The 12,989-nt window shown below is 36.4% G+C and overlaps 1 protein-coding gene across 1 annotated transcript in view; it reads left to right on the plus strand.

Annotated features, from left to right (window-relative positions):
• The window catches only part of HS3ST5 (heparan sulfate-glucosamine 3-sulfotransferase 5), a 181,095-nt gene that overhangs the window by 86,156 nt on the left and 81,950 nt on the right, over window positions 1-12,989 (plus strand). Inside the window, exon 2 of the mRNA XM_018078392.2 lies at window positions 5,726-5,933. The gene's annotated coding sequence lies outside the window, so the exon portion shown is untranslated. The remainder of the gene's footprint in view (window positions 1-5,725; window positions 5,934-12,989) is intronic.

The following is a 12,989-nucleotide window of genomic DNA, read 5'->3' on the forward strand; positions in this document are numbered from 1 at the left end:
TTGTCAGTTTGTAATGTGCTGATGAGCATATGTGAGTCCCACTGGCCCTCCTCGTCTTCTCGCTGTCACACAAAGCTGCCAAGGGTCACTATGTGTTACAGCCTTCCCTTCCCAGTGAGCATGGTGTATCCCCACTACCAGAGCTGTGACATGAATGCTGTCATAGCTCCATCCACTCCTTGTACACTTTTGCACTGTGTCTCGTGTGCTAAAAGGCATCTCTCCACACCGAGGCAGGGATGCTGGGCCACTGGCTGTTCCTCTCTCTGACTCATAGAAAACACATTTCCTGCTAAGAAAATTCACGTTGGCCTTGTGTCTTCAAAGGGGTCTCCCCCCAAGAGGAAGTTCATTATTTATTTTCTACAAGAACTAGTGATTTCCTCATAAAGCTGACCCATTTCTGTAGATCATGCAACATGAGTTTCAGCTGCTGTAACTGGCTGTACAGTTGTGCTAATGTGCTGAATTTACATCAGTAAAGCAACTGTTATTTTCCCAGGTAGCAATTTGCACTGAATAGTTGTTACACAATTAGTGCACAAGAACAGACATAAAGTGTATATTGTATATACTTATATGGCGTATATAGGAAATATGGTGGATTAAAGGTATATATATATGCTTTTGTGGTACTTTGAACAGTACTCAGGTATAAATGATGTTTTATGTATTGTACCCTGTTGAAGGGTACTTTGAAAGTACTTGTTCATGCTTATTTTATTCTTGCTTTTCTTATTAAATATTTATTGCAACAGAACCTTGTTATTTAAGACTACTGCCTCAAGAGATTTAGTGCACATTTCATACCTTTTTTAATGTAATTTTAGTTTGATCATTTTTTTGTTTTGTTATAAATTTCTCAGAATAGACACACTGCACTGGGTTTACACCACAGTAAAAAATTACTCTGTGGAATGCTGATCTCACTTTTTGCCTGGCAGTTAAAGAGGAAAAAGAGAAGGTTTGTGCTTATTTTGAAATGTGGACACACTAGCACAGTGTGTTTACCAATCTCTATTACACCTTGATGCAAATAGTCTAAGCCGTGTTTTATTACACTGAAATAGTTCAAAAGGAAAAATGTATCTTTTTTAAGGTGCGGATTGCTAGTATTCAGCTTTTGGTGGCAAATCATTGAACTGTTTGAAGTTCATTCTGTCCTGCAGCCAGAGTTTAACTTGGAACTGAAAAGCTGATGATGAACACATGATATGTTCATGTGTTCATTATGACACGTTAAGGTTTCACATATCTCTCAAACATTTTGAATACCAGCTGAGTAGGTAATATGTGACATGTCAAAATTTGTAACAATGGAGGGTTGTTTCCCTGAGGGTAATTGCATTTTATATATATCTGGTAGGTGGAAGAAGCAATCTATAGAAATTCCTCCCAGATTTCATCAACAGTTTCTGGACTACGTGCAGTCAGCTCTGCAGGACTGTGCTGCAGGGCTTCCCAATGCTGCTACCCCAAGGCAATCTGTCGGAAAGATTTACCCCAGAGATATAAATACTAGAAGCTCTGGCTTCTTAGAAGTTGGGGCAGTCTGATTGTCAGGTTTGGAGAGATGCCATAGGCTGAGAAATTTTAGGTTATTCTGAAAATTATTTTTATGGAGCAGAGAATTGGGATCAACCCAGGAGCTAAAGATCATGGCGTAATTTAGAAAGAGGGTAAACCTAATTCAAATCAAGAAATCTTGGGGCTGGCAGGGAAGCTGTCAGGGAAATGACATACTAGGGTGAGAGGGAGTTCAGAGAAATACTAGAAGGGTGAATGTGTACAGGATGGACCAGGTATTTGCAGAGAGAAGCCAGGGGAAGCCTGGAAATGAAAATCTGTGTGAGTGAGACTTGTTTTACTTTTTTTTTTCCTTTGTCCCCAGTCACATAATTGCTTTCTGTATCTCTTTTCTTGGCATTACAGCAAATTCGTTATTTTTGTAGGGACCAATTCTAACTGTGACTTGAACCTTCCAGAGTAGCCTTGACACTTTGAGAGTTAATGCCTTCTGTCTCGTTCTGTAGAAGTGTTAAGTATGATTCAGCTGTCATGGTTTAATCAAACTCATTTTATTTTTCATTGAAAAGGACAAAGTGTGTGCACATGATCAGACTTTGTGTATTATTTGAGGAAGAGTAACTTTCATCTGTGAATAAAGAGCAGATCAATTCTTAAAATTTCCAAGTCTTCAGTTGTTTGCTATTTTCTGAGCTAAAAAAAGATAAATTAAAAATTAAAAAAAAAAAAGAAGAAAATTTCTTTTTAAATTCTGCCTTTACAGGATGAAAGACTCTTGTCTTTTCACCTGTTTTTATAAAATTTTATAAACTTTTTTTTCTTGAATCACACAAAAACTCCCACATTTAACAGATTCAGAGAAGGAAACCGGTAAACCAGCTCAGGTTCATTATTTAAAAGAAACAAACATAACCATCAAGACTTACTTTTTGGTGTGCTTTGACTTATGATTTTTAATTGTTCAAGTCCACAATAGTGGACACTGGAGCAGCCAGATAGCTATGCAGTATTTAGTTGCCTTGCCCTTGGCAGGAGTGGGAACCAGCTCAAACCTTTATGCAGAGCAGGTGACTCGTCTTGAATATTTTCTAATGCGATACAATATCCTTTGCTTTGGAATTCTGTGAACTTTGAAATGCTTTTAAGTCATCAAGCATCTGAGTAGGGAGTTTGCTCTCTTAATGAAGAGTGATGATACAGCTACATCAATGAGTTATGCTCTTATTGCTTAATCCTCTCCTCCTGTCTCTTTACTAAGTGAATGGAAGAAAGGCAGGAGATCCCTCCTCATAAGGGCATGTGGGACTATATAAGGACCACAGCTGTCTGGTGTGTGTTCAAACAACTTTAGCTTATTAGAACAAAAGCATCTAGGAGGTGTTTTTTGTGCAAAAAGGGTTACACAACTTACTACTTAATAGTGTTAATGCTAATACTGGCACTCTTACACAAAAAGCAATCAGTCTGTTGAAAGGATTCCTACTTTAAGAAAGAAAAGTGGTCCTTTTGCCCTCTTGTGGGGCATAGAGAACTCCTTGGATCCTGGGCATGAAGTCTGAAAGGATACATTAGACAAAGACTCTAGTCTTAGTTAGAGTGGATAAATGTACATTAAAAATGGACAGTCATTAAACAAAAATCCCTAGTGTTCTCATTACCACAAATAGAAATAGTTAAGTTAGAAATCACATAAGAAAAAAAAATATGTTACTCCATTTAATTTGATTTTTCACTTCATATGTATTCATTTAAACTGTTTACAATAAATAAATTGATTGCATTCGTGATCATTATATATAATTATATGTATTGATATTAGCGTATATTTCATGTTGAATGGCAGCTTTTATTGGTAGATCTGTCATTCCTGAAACTTATTGTTTATTATCAGTATGAGACTTCATCAAATAACAGAAGAGAAATTCTATCTAAGTTTGAAAACAATCTATTCTTGGCCGAATATATGTGTCCATTTAACCTGAACAGAATCCATTTTATAAATAAGTCTACTTATTGTCAACACATTATTGACTAGTCTCCTCAAGCCTGATGGTAAACCAGTTCATTCTGCCAGAATGCCTATAAAATTATACAACTTTTAACAACATTATTCTTAGGGAGGTTGAGTACTGCTCTGGAAAATTTTAAGTTATTTAATTCATGTAATCCATCTGTTGGAAAGAGGGGAAATGTATATATGCAGCTTTTCTCCAAAAGTGTTTTCAAATCTCTCTTCTTTTCTCTAAAACCTCAAAGTTGGTGATCATGGCCATAGCAAAGCCCTTAGAATACATTTTATTTTCCTTGTGAACAACTTAGCTGAAAATCCTTTAACTCGGAGCAGAGCTTATTTGTGACACATCAAGAGTCCCTTGAGAGCTCTCTCTTAAGGGATTTATCACATTTGCTTCCCTCATAGTCTGTGTCACACATACAAGTGATAACAAACACTGTTTGGATCTAATGCTACAATCTATATCTCTAAGTATCACTGACATCAAAGGAATCAGACCCTTATGATTTTCAAAGTGCCATTCACATCTGATAGATGAGTTCATTGTCTTCTTCATGTGACTATTAATCTTCCTCCAGGGAGAGCTTGTAGGCTTACAGAGATGTTTTGTAGGGTTGGTTTATTTGTTTACTTTCTATAGCCAACCTATTAGTTCTCAAAGATACTGTTCATGATACTGGCATGATTTCTCAGAGCAGTAATTCCCATGTTTTATTAGTTATTTCAGCTGAACATTTACTCTATGAAACTGAGCTATCAAAAGAGGGCTTTTGGGACACTATCAATTCGGTCTAATGTATGAGCTCGAATTATTGTATCATTATAATATGCTGCTTGGTGTCTTTTGCCATTGATTTGCCTATATTTTTTAAATTGCTCAATCAGAAACCATTTATCTGATAAATTATTAATGAATAAGTGTTTGTGATAGAAAAACACAATACACAGCATTTTAAATCATGTATCATACAGGCAACAGCAGACAGAAGTAAACTGCTGTTGAGCCAAGTAAGTGGTTTATGTAATGTAGAGGGAAATTATGTGGTGAAATAAACACTTCATTGCAAAGAAAGGGCGACTGCTGTTTTCCTAGACTTTTACAAGATTCTTGTACATTTCTGTTCCTTTATTGGTGCAAAATTTAATTTCACATGTGCAAAGGCAACTGCACTTTTTAGACTACAGCCATAATCTAAGGTGCTCAAACTGGTCATTCTTTGTAATATTTTTGTAGAAACCTTTTGATTTAATTCTGACCCTCTACTCAAAAGTATTTTTTGCCAGCTAAGAGAATAATTGTGGAGATAATGTCTTTTGGCAGGTCACATTGGCATTGATGATTTTGAGGGCTTATCTGTATTGCAAATTCCTTGATGCTTGATTTACTTTGAAAGTAAGTAGATATGTTCATACCTGAAGCTAGAAACTGTAGTATGGAATTTGCAATTAAATACCATATTCACGTTTGTATCTGTGTCCCATTTCTTCAATATGGAGGCATAGATAACTGGAAAAACAAAAACAAAAAACAAACAAAAAACAACAACAATAACAAAAAACCAAACAAAAACAAAGCAAACAAACAAAAAAACAAAACCCAAGCCAACCAAACAACAAAAAAACAGAAGAAAGAAAAAGCAAGATCAGTTAGACAATCTCACTAAATATTTTTAACATTTTCTCCAGATGGATCTGGCATTATTCTCAATATAAAAGTAGTTTCTTCAGTGATTTACAAAATGGCTGTAAAATACATTTCTGTCCAGTATCAAGGTAAAATGTAGCAGAGTAGCAGTATCACGTGCAATATATTGCCTCTTACCAGTAAAGATCTAACATTCTTTTGTCTCTAACCCACTTAAAATAAGTGTATTTAGCAATTTTCTGTCATCAGGAATGGCTTTTGTCTGGGGCTTCGTATTGTGAAACGTTTGCTGTAATTTTCCTTTCTCTTCCCCTTCCTCCCTAACCTGCACTCTAGATTCCAAGCTGCCAATGTTTACAAGATACTGAGACAGTACTTCAAAAAACATGAGCTGACAAGTATTACCTCTGGGCCCCTACTGAAAAAAAATTATTTTCATTCTTAAACAGGGCAACGGAGTGCTTGTTTTTTCAGTTGTTTAGTTTAGCTTGTTGGGTTCTTTTTAAAATACGTAGCAAGTGTCTTCTCTTTTTGTACAGGGTCAGCAAGTTGTACACCATTTCAGCAGAGATGCCTGATTTTTCCATCTGCATACCTGGACATGCTTTATTCCCTGACTGGTCTTTTCAGTAAACACTAAAGACTTCCTGAGACTGAACAACGGAACAGATGAGTTAAATTCTCCTGGAATGTTCTTCATCAAACATAGATGTGCTGGACTTTCTGGACGTGCATAAGGACACAAAGGTTAGTGTCTTCCTTAAAAGCCTGAAGTTCCGTTTAACCTTTAGCACTGCAGAATATGTTTCAATTTTTTGCTTAGATGGAGACACAAGTGAATAAAATGGTGAATTGAGATCACATACAGAGTTGAGATCATGCTTTTAACTGCCACATGATAAACATGCTTAGTTAGCTGGTACAACCTAAAGCCCTCTGAATGACTCTCTGACCAACAAGAGAAAGATCTACCCATGTTCTGAGCTTGATTACCATTAAACATTTCTGTGGTAGTTCTTCTAAACTTGGATTTAGTGCATTTCAATCACCCTCACCTGGCTTACAACAGGTAAAAGTGGGAAAAGAGTGTTCTGCTTACCTTTATTCACAAGATGGTTCTTGTTTGGGGATGACGGGGTAGGTGTTTGCTCAGCTGTGTGTTTAGTTGTTCTAGATGGCATGTCGACTTGAGGGGAATGGCAAAAACATACATATCATGTTAGAAAAAAATTAATTTCTTCCTAATGGCAGCTATTCACTTTCTGGAAGCTGTGAGATTTTAATAAAATTCTTTTTCTATCTTTTGATCTCTCTTAAAATATTATATAATCTATAGATATTATTCTGACACTATTTTACCACCTCAGGAAATCAACCTTGATCAGGATAATTCACTGACATAATTTTTCTATGGCATGATCGAAAATGTAGAAGAAATAATTCTGAAAACAGTACATGCTCAGAAAGGTGGTGGAATGTGTGTGGGCATATGTGCACATCAAGTCATGTCTCAGACACATAACTGACAAGGCAAGTAGCAAGATCATGAAGATACATCAGGATTTTTAGCACTAATCATAACATTATAAAAAAAAATTATGTTTATAATGATGTGGATAATGCTATGAGAAGTAGAGAAAGTGAACAATCATGTAACCTTGATTTTATTCTATGATTGCCATCTGTTTTTCGTCTTTTGCAGGATATTCTTCAGGATTAATGCTCCATCTTGGTTTGGGGAAAGAGGGAGAAAAGTTCTTTTCAGTTTTACTCTGGCAAAGTTGTCTTAATTCATGGCCATTTAAAAAAAAATAATTAGTTTTACAAATACTACTTTTTCTTTTTAAACATCCCCACAACCTATTAAAATAATTTCAGGAAACTTATTGGCTAAAGTAAATGGAGCTCAAACTTGATGTAATTAGAACTACAGGAATTGGGTTCTGCTTTCTCATTTTTGTGGAAGGATTCTAGTGATATCATCTGAATAATAGCTTTCTAATCAATCTCCTTCTGTCTGCTACTCTAGCTGGTATTTATGTTTGCATTCTAAATGCCTAGTCGCTGCATAAAATAATTAGAAGACAAAAATATCATCCCTTATCAAAAGACAGTTTCCCCATTGGCACCAAATGTCTAGTCCAGATAGGAGAAGAGGAGAAAAAAAAAATACAGTTTTGGTTTACCCCAGTTCTATTGAAGTTACTGAGAATTTTTGTAATAGAGTTCAGTAGGAATATGAATATAAAAATACAGACTTCATTCAAAAGTGGAAGCTTAGAGGAGTTGCAAGATTGTGTGTTTTTCTGTATGGAGGAGAGCTGTCAGTTCTGTGAGGTGCCCTCACTGTGATGCCTAAATATTTTCCAAGAAAGTAAAATTGATATTGGGTGATGCAGCCTAGGATACGGTTGGCCTTCTGGACTGCAAGTGCACACTCTTTTCTCATCTCCAGCTTTTCATCCATAAGAACCCCCAAGTCTTTCTCTGCAGGGCTGCTCTCAATGAGTTCATCTCCCAGTCTGTACTTATATCCGGGGTTGCCCCGACCTAGACACAACTTGCACTTGGAAGTCCAAGTAGAACTTCATGAGGTTAAGGATCCTATATATCTTTCATTTTGCTTAAAGTGTTGTTACTAAAGCGCACATTCATTAATACCAGTATAAAAATTTGGATGGAAAATTATGTAAAAAAAAAATTGTTTTACTCTTCAGTTTTGTGGATTTTTTAGTTTGTGCTAAAAATGTTACAAACTTTACTTATAGATTGGAGAAAAAACTGTCTTTGACAGGTAATGGATATGTTCATTTAAACAGTGCAAATCAAAAAGAATAAGCTAAATTATCTGACTGGCTGCAAAACAAGTGCAGTTTCACCTGTACAAATTTTCCATTATTAATTTTGTTTCTGGCTGATTTTATCAAATGCATGCAGCGAGGTTTATCCACAAGGCCTGCAGGAGCTTAGGTAACAAAAGTAAGAAATTTCCCTAATATAAGGGAATATAAGGGAATAAATGATGGCTATACTGAATTGATGGCTATACTGAATTGAGTACCTAGCTTATTAAATCAAAAGAAACATTGTGGATTTGTTGAAGAAGAAAAAAATAATATGATGGCTTATGACCTGGGAACATTTGGCATAACCTGAGATTTAAAACTGATCCTGCAGATTTTATGCTAAACCTATGGCATACAGACTACATCCTGGAGGGTATAACTTCCTGCAAGAGGTTGAGAGAAGAGTCCCCTAACATGGGAAAGACTGAATTCTGCCCTTCCATGTCCTACGAGGTTTACTTAATATGCAGAAAGAAAAATGTCTTCTGTCAAATATATTTTGTGAGGATGAAAAACAGAAGTGATCTGTCCACCATTTCAGAAGTAGGTCAGAGCTGTGAATCCTAATCTAAAGCAGCAAGACTGAAACTAAACATAAGGTCCCTTAAGATGCAGAAAAGCAGGTTGCGTTTAAGATACGTTCATGCCCTTGTCATCACCTTTGCCTGTCTTGTTGGTTCTCCTGAGAACCACCTTTCACACAAGAGTAACCACATCTTCCTCTCAACCAGTACTTCTTATCAGAAAACCTAGAGCTGCATACATTTATCTATAGCAGCAAAACAAGGCTTAAGCATGAGTTTGATCCCTGTCTCCTGCTCATCCATCCCATCCATTCACATGTTCCCTAGCATGGTTTTGGCCCACAGTCCCATTCAATACACAGTAGATTTCAAGGAGCAGCATGGGGAAGGGACAGTTTCCAGGAAGCCACTAAGAATACAGCCACCTTGTTTTGGGATGGAGACAGGGTTACCCACACTCTGGGCAAGAGAGTTAGTCCTGGTCTATTTAACTTAGAAGCATTTCCACAGCCGAGTGTTGCAAAGCTGAGGCTTCCACTGACTCTAGTTGTGGAGCCCAGACATCCATGCAAGTTGTTTTAACATATTCTTTTGTTGTCAATCTTTTCACTGATCACTACTTAAAGGACAGAGAATATGAGGAAGATAAGCTGAGACACCTCCTCTTCCATTTTGGACTCTTAGACAGGATGCAATGCAATGTATTTATAGTATTTATTGGTTTTACACAGTAAAACACAATTTATTTACAGTATTTATTTCTCTTACATGTTAGAACATACTATGATATCTAATCCTAATCTCCAGGCCTTTTTATTTCTTTTTTTTTGGTGTAATTTCTAGCTTTAATGAGATAAAGAATTTACATGAAAGAAGTTAAGTTTACCCTGCTACTCTTGTGGCAAAAGTTTGTTCCCTGTGTCTTCTTGCTAGTTCATAGTCTTTTGCTCATGTTTGTGTAGTCATTTCTGGAAACTTCATGTAAGAGTTTACCTTACAAGTATGTTGAGCACCACATCTATGCTGATTCTGATGAAATACCTATATTGCAATTTTCTCCTGTACAAAATAAGAAACTTTTAAACATGGAATTTTTTTCAGCAATAAATTGATGAGAGAGATATGACAATAAGTTGTAACAATATAATAATTAAATAATTAAAAGTATAAACCCATGAATTCTAGGCATTTTGTCCCTTCTATGAAAAATATGAATACCAAAAAGCTTTTACAAGAGGTACTAAGGATGTATGACTTTATCGATAATTTAATTCATGTAAGATTTAAAAAATATTTGATTTATGAAAATGTGGGCATTTTTACTCACTTGGAAAAAAAGGCACTTTAAACAGCAGGATGTAATTTCAGACTATTTGCAGTCAAGAGGCCTCTACTGAGCAAAATACTCATTCAATTTAGAAATGCAGATTATAATAATTTTCCTATCTCACTCACAGCAGGACTCCTGCCATCGTTTTGCAAACCCACAGGTTGCAGTATTGAATGACTAGCTAACTTCAGTTTCAGGTAACACATGCTTTAAACATATTCTCATGAGCTCAACTTAGTTATAATGCAAAGCTCCTTAGTTTCACCAAGTGAAATGGGATACACTTAAATTGCCTCATCTAATATAATACTTCTTAATACATGCAAAGTGGTTTATGATGGCAAAGCTTGTAGAGCATGAAAATCAGCAGGGAAAGTAAGGTTTTCTGGCTAAAACTGTCAAAAAGAAGTCCTATTTTATATCATTTCTATTTAAGAAGGTTAAGAATGAGGAAGGAGAGACTGGAATAAGAAATAATCAGTCCAGAAAAATGTAAATTTAGGACATTAACCTTTTAATATATCAGCTCTACCAAACAAGAAAATTATCAAGTAAAGCTGTTCCTTCAGTAATATCTCCTGCACCATAAAATTAAATGTAAAATATACAGTGGCCAAAACATATTGCAGTAAGCAATGATAGTCTTTATTCTATCTGTTTTGTGCAGAGTTTTATATTGTGCACCATGTTTCCATTTGCTAGTACTAATAATCCAGTTTTGTGTGGCTGTATTAATTTGCAAGGACTTTTTAATTTCAGACAAGGTGGAGGACTTATTTATCTTTCTTCCTCCTTTAAATGCTAAGTGAATATATCACAATCTTGTATACCTTGCAAACACAAGACCTGGTTTCAATAGGACCCCAAAACAACTGGTAACATCATTTTTTTTTCCAATATCCTGCACCTGCAGTCTGACCATAGGGTTGTAAATCCTTTCCCTACATCCTTTTCCAATACTTCCAGAAAACTCTTCAGAGAGGGGCTAAGCTGCTACAGGCTTTGCAGATGACACCCAAGTGTATATCTCATTTTCCACAGATGTAACCAGAGCCATCACAAAGATGTTGCACTGCCTAGAGGAAAGTGGCTCCTGGAGAAGAGCATCTGGCTGCAATTGAATTTGGGTGAGATCCAGACAATATTGGTTGAAAGACAGAAATGATCCAAACAGCCAGTTGAGCAAGATTCCTAGGTGTACGCCTTAAGCATTGATTTGCAATGAGGCTGTTCACGTCCTTGGAAAAAGACAGGAATAAGCACGTCGCTCAGCTGTGGCCCCAGAGAAAGAACCAAGAACTCTTTCCAGCCCAATTAAAAGCATCTGCAAAGCATTTTTTTTTCAGTCCTTGCTAGCTTTTCACCATGCATAGAAAATGAGGCAGAAAAACCAACAAAATCTAGAAAATTCTTACATGCCTCCAGGAAAAAGGCCTAGCCATAAAGATCTCTGCTTACTTTTTAAGGGATTGGTAAAACTCACTGTATCCAGGGATGTTTCACCCTTCACAATAAGAGAACAGTGTTTCTGCAGTGCAGCGTCTCTTAGGCTGTCTTAGGCATTAGGATGGAAAGCACTAATCTTGTTGTCAAAGGTACATCCTGTTTGAATTTCTTGATATCTGTGATTACTTTTTCATTTTCTAGAAATGGACAGATTCTACAAGAAACAATCTGAAACCTTCCAAGCAAAGAGGGTTCCTGAGAGAGGCATAATGCTTCTCTTCTGGTTATGCAGTGAGTTTTAGGGTCTATACACATTGAAAAGGTCTTTCAATAAAGAATTTGACTTCCTGAAGTTCTGTATGTCTGCTAAAATTAATATTTCTCCTCTTGGTGGGGTAAAATTTAAAGACAAGTATCCCAATTTATCTCTGGGATATCATACTACCATCCTTCATCTGTGAAGTTTCAGCATACAACAGTTCCTATAGGAATAAATAACTGGTGAGTAGAGGTAAAAGCACATGTGAAAGCTGTGAGCAAATAATGTCCCATGAAAGCACACAGTTGGAGAAGCCACACACAATATTCTTGGGGAAGCTGGGAGTCCAGTTTCACGATGGAACAGGTCTTTGAGCCTGACGCCAAACACTGATGAAAAGTTACAAGCATCTTTATGGAGCAGAAATAACTGTAAAACTGTTGGTATTTACTGTCAAAATCTCAAATCTTTTCCCTGGTAGCATTATCTTTGCTTTACTCAGTTTCCCCAAGAGGGAACAGAAAAAAGACTTCCTGGGGCCTCACTCATGAGGATTTTTGTGGATGTAAGCCATCACCTGCAGCTTATTGCCCTGGATTTTCTGAGGTCAACACATGACCCAAGTAAATAAATAGTTCTCTTTTGTTTTCTCCAGATCACGTTAAGGAATAAACAAGAGTAAAATGACAATGCAGCTCTTCAGCTTTTTGTTTTTCTTCTGGTGATTGCATAGTTTTGATTTTTGGTAGATAACTTGTCAGAAATTCCTGTCTCAAAAGCAAGGATCTATTCATACAGTACTCAAGTCACCCTTTTTATTTTCTGTATACATTTTGGATATGTGAACTGGAGTACTAATCTTAATTGGTTAATCTTTGGGCCTCATGAGGAAAATACATTCCTAGAATGTTTTCCTCCTGGTAAGTCCTTCCTTGCAGTCTCTTACTGGCTCAACGGCTGTGCTGTTTATCCCAACTTCATTCACTTTATGAAAACTCTTTAAAATGTTCTCCATTAAAGGCTGTGTAGAAAACTCAGTGCCTACTTGTGAGGCACTTGTAGGAACATGTAGTTATTGGGAGGAATAAAATTAAAAATGCAAAAGTACTATTTAATTGGTATATGTACAGCCATGCTGTACTTACTGCCATCATGAATAAAGGATTTGTTTTTCTAAATTGTGTGTATATTCCTAGAGGGGTATTTAAAATACAGAACTTGTTAGAGAAGGCCTGGAAACAATGCAGAATTTCTCCTGTTTCAGCGCTCGAATCATAAGATATAATCATAAATCCTGGCTGCAGTCTGACCAGCTAAAAGGGCACAGGGGACTCCTTTAAAAATCTGGGAATTTCTTTTCCTTGACCATTTGTGTAACCCAGCTTCCCTGAGGAATGA

The sequence above is a fragment of the Manacus vitellinus genome, unplaced genomic scaffold (assembly GCF_001715985.3).
Source record: "Manacus vitellinus isolate BGI_N305 unplaced genomic scaffold, ASM171598v3 scaffold_4_pilon, whole genome shotgun sequence".
NCBI lineage: Eukaryota > Metazoa > Chordata > Aves > Passeriformes > Pipridae > Manacus > Manacus vitellinus.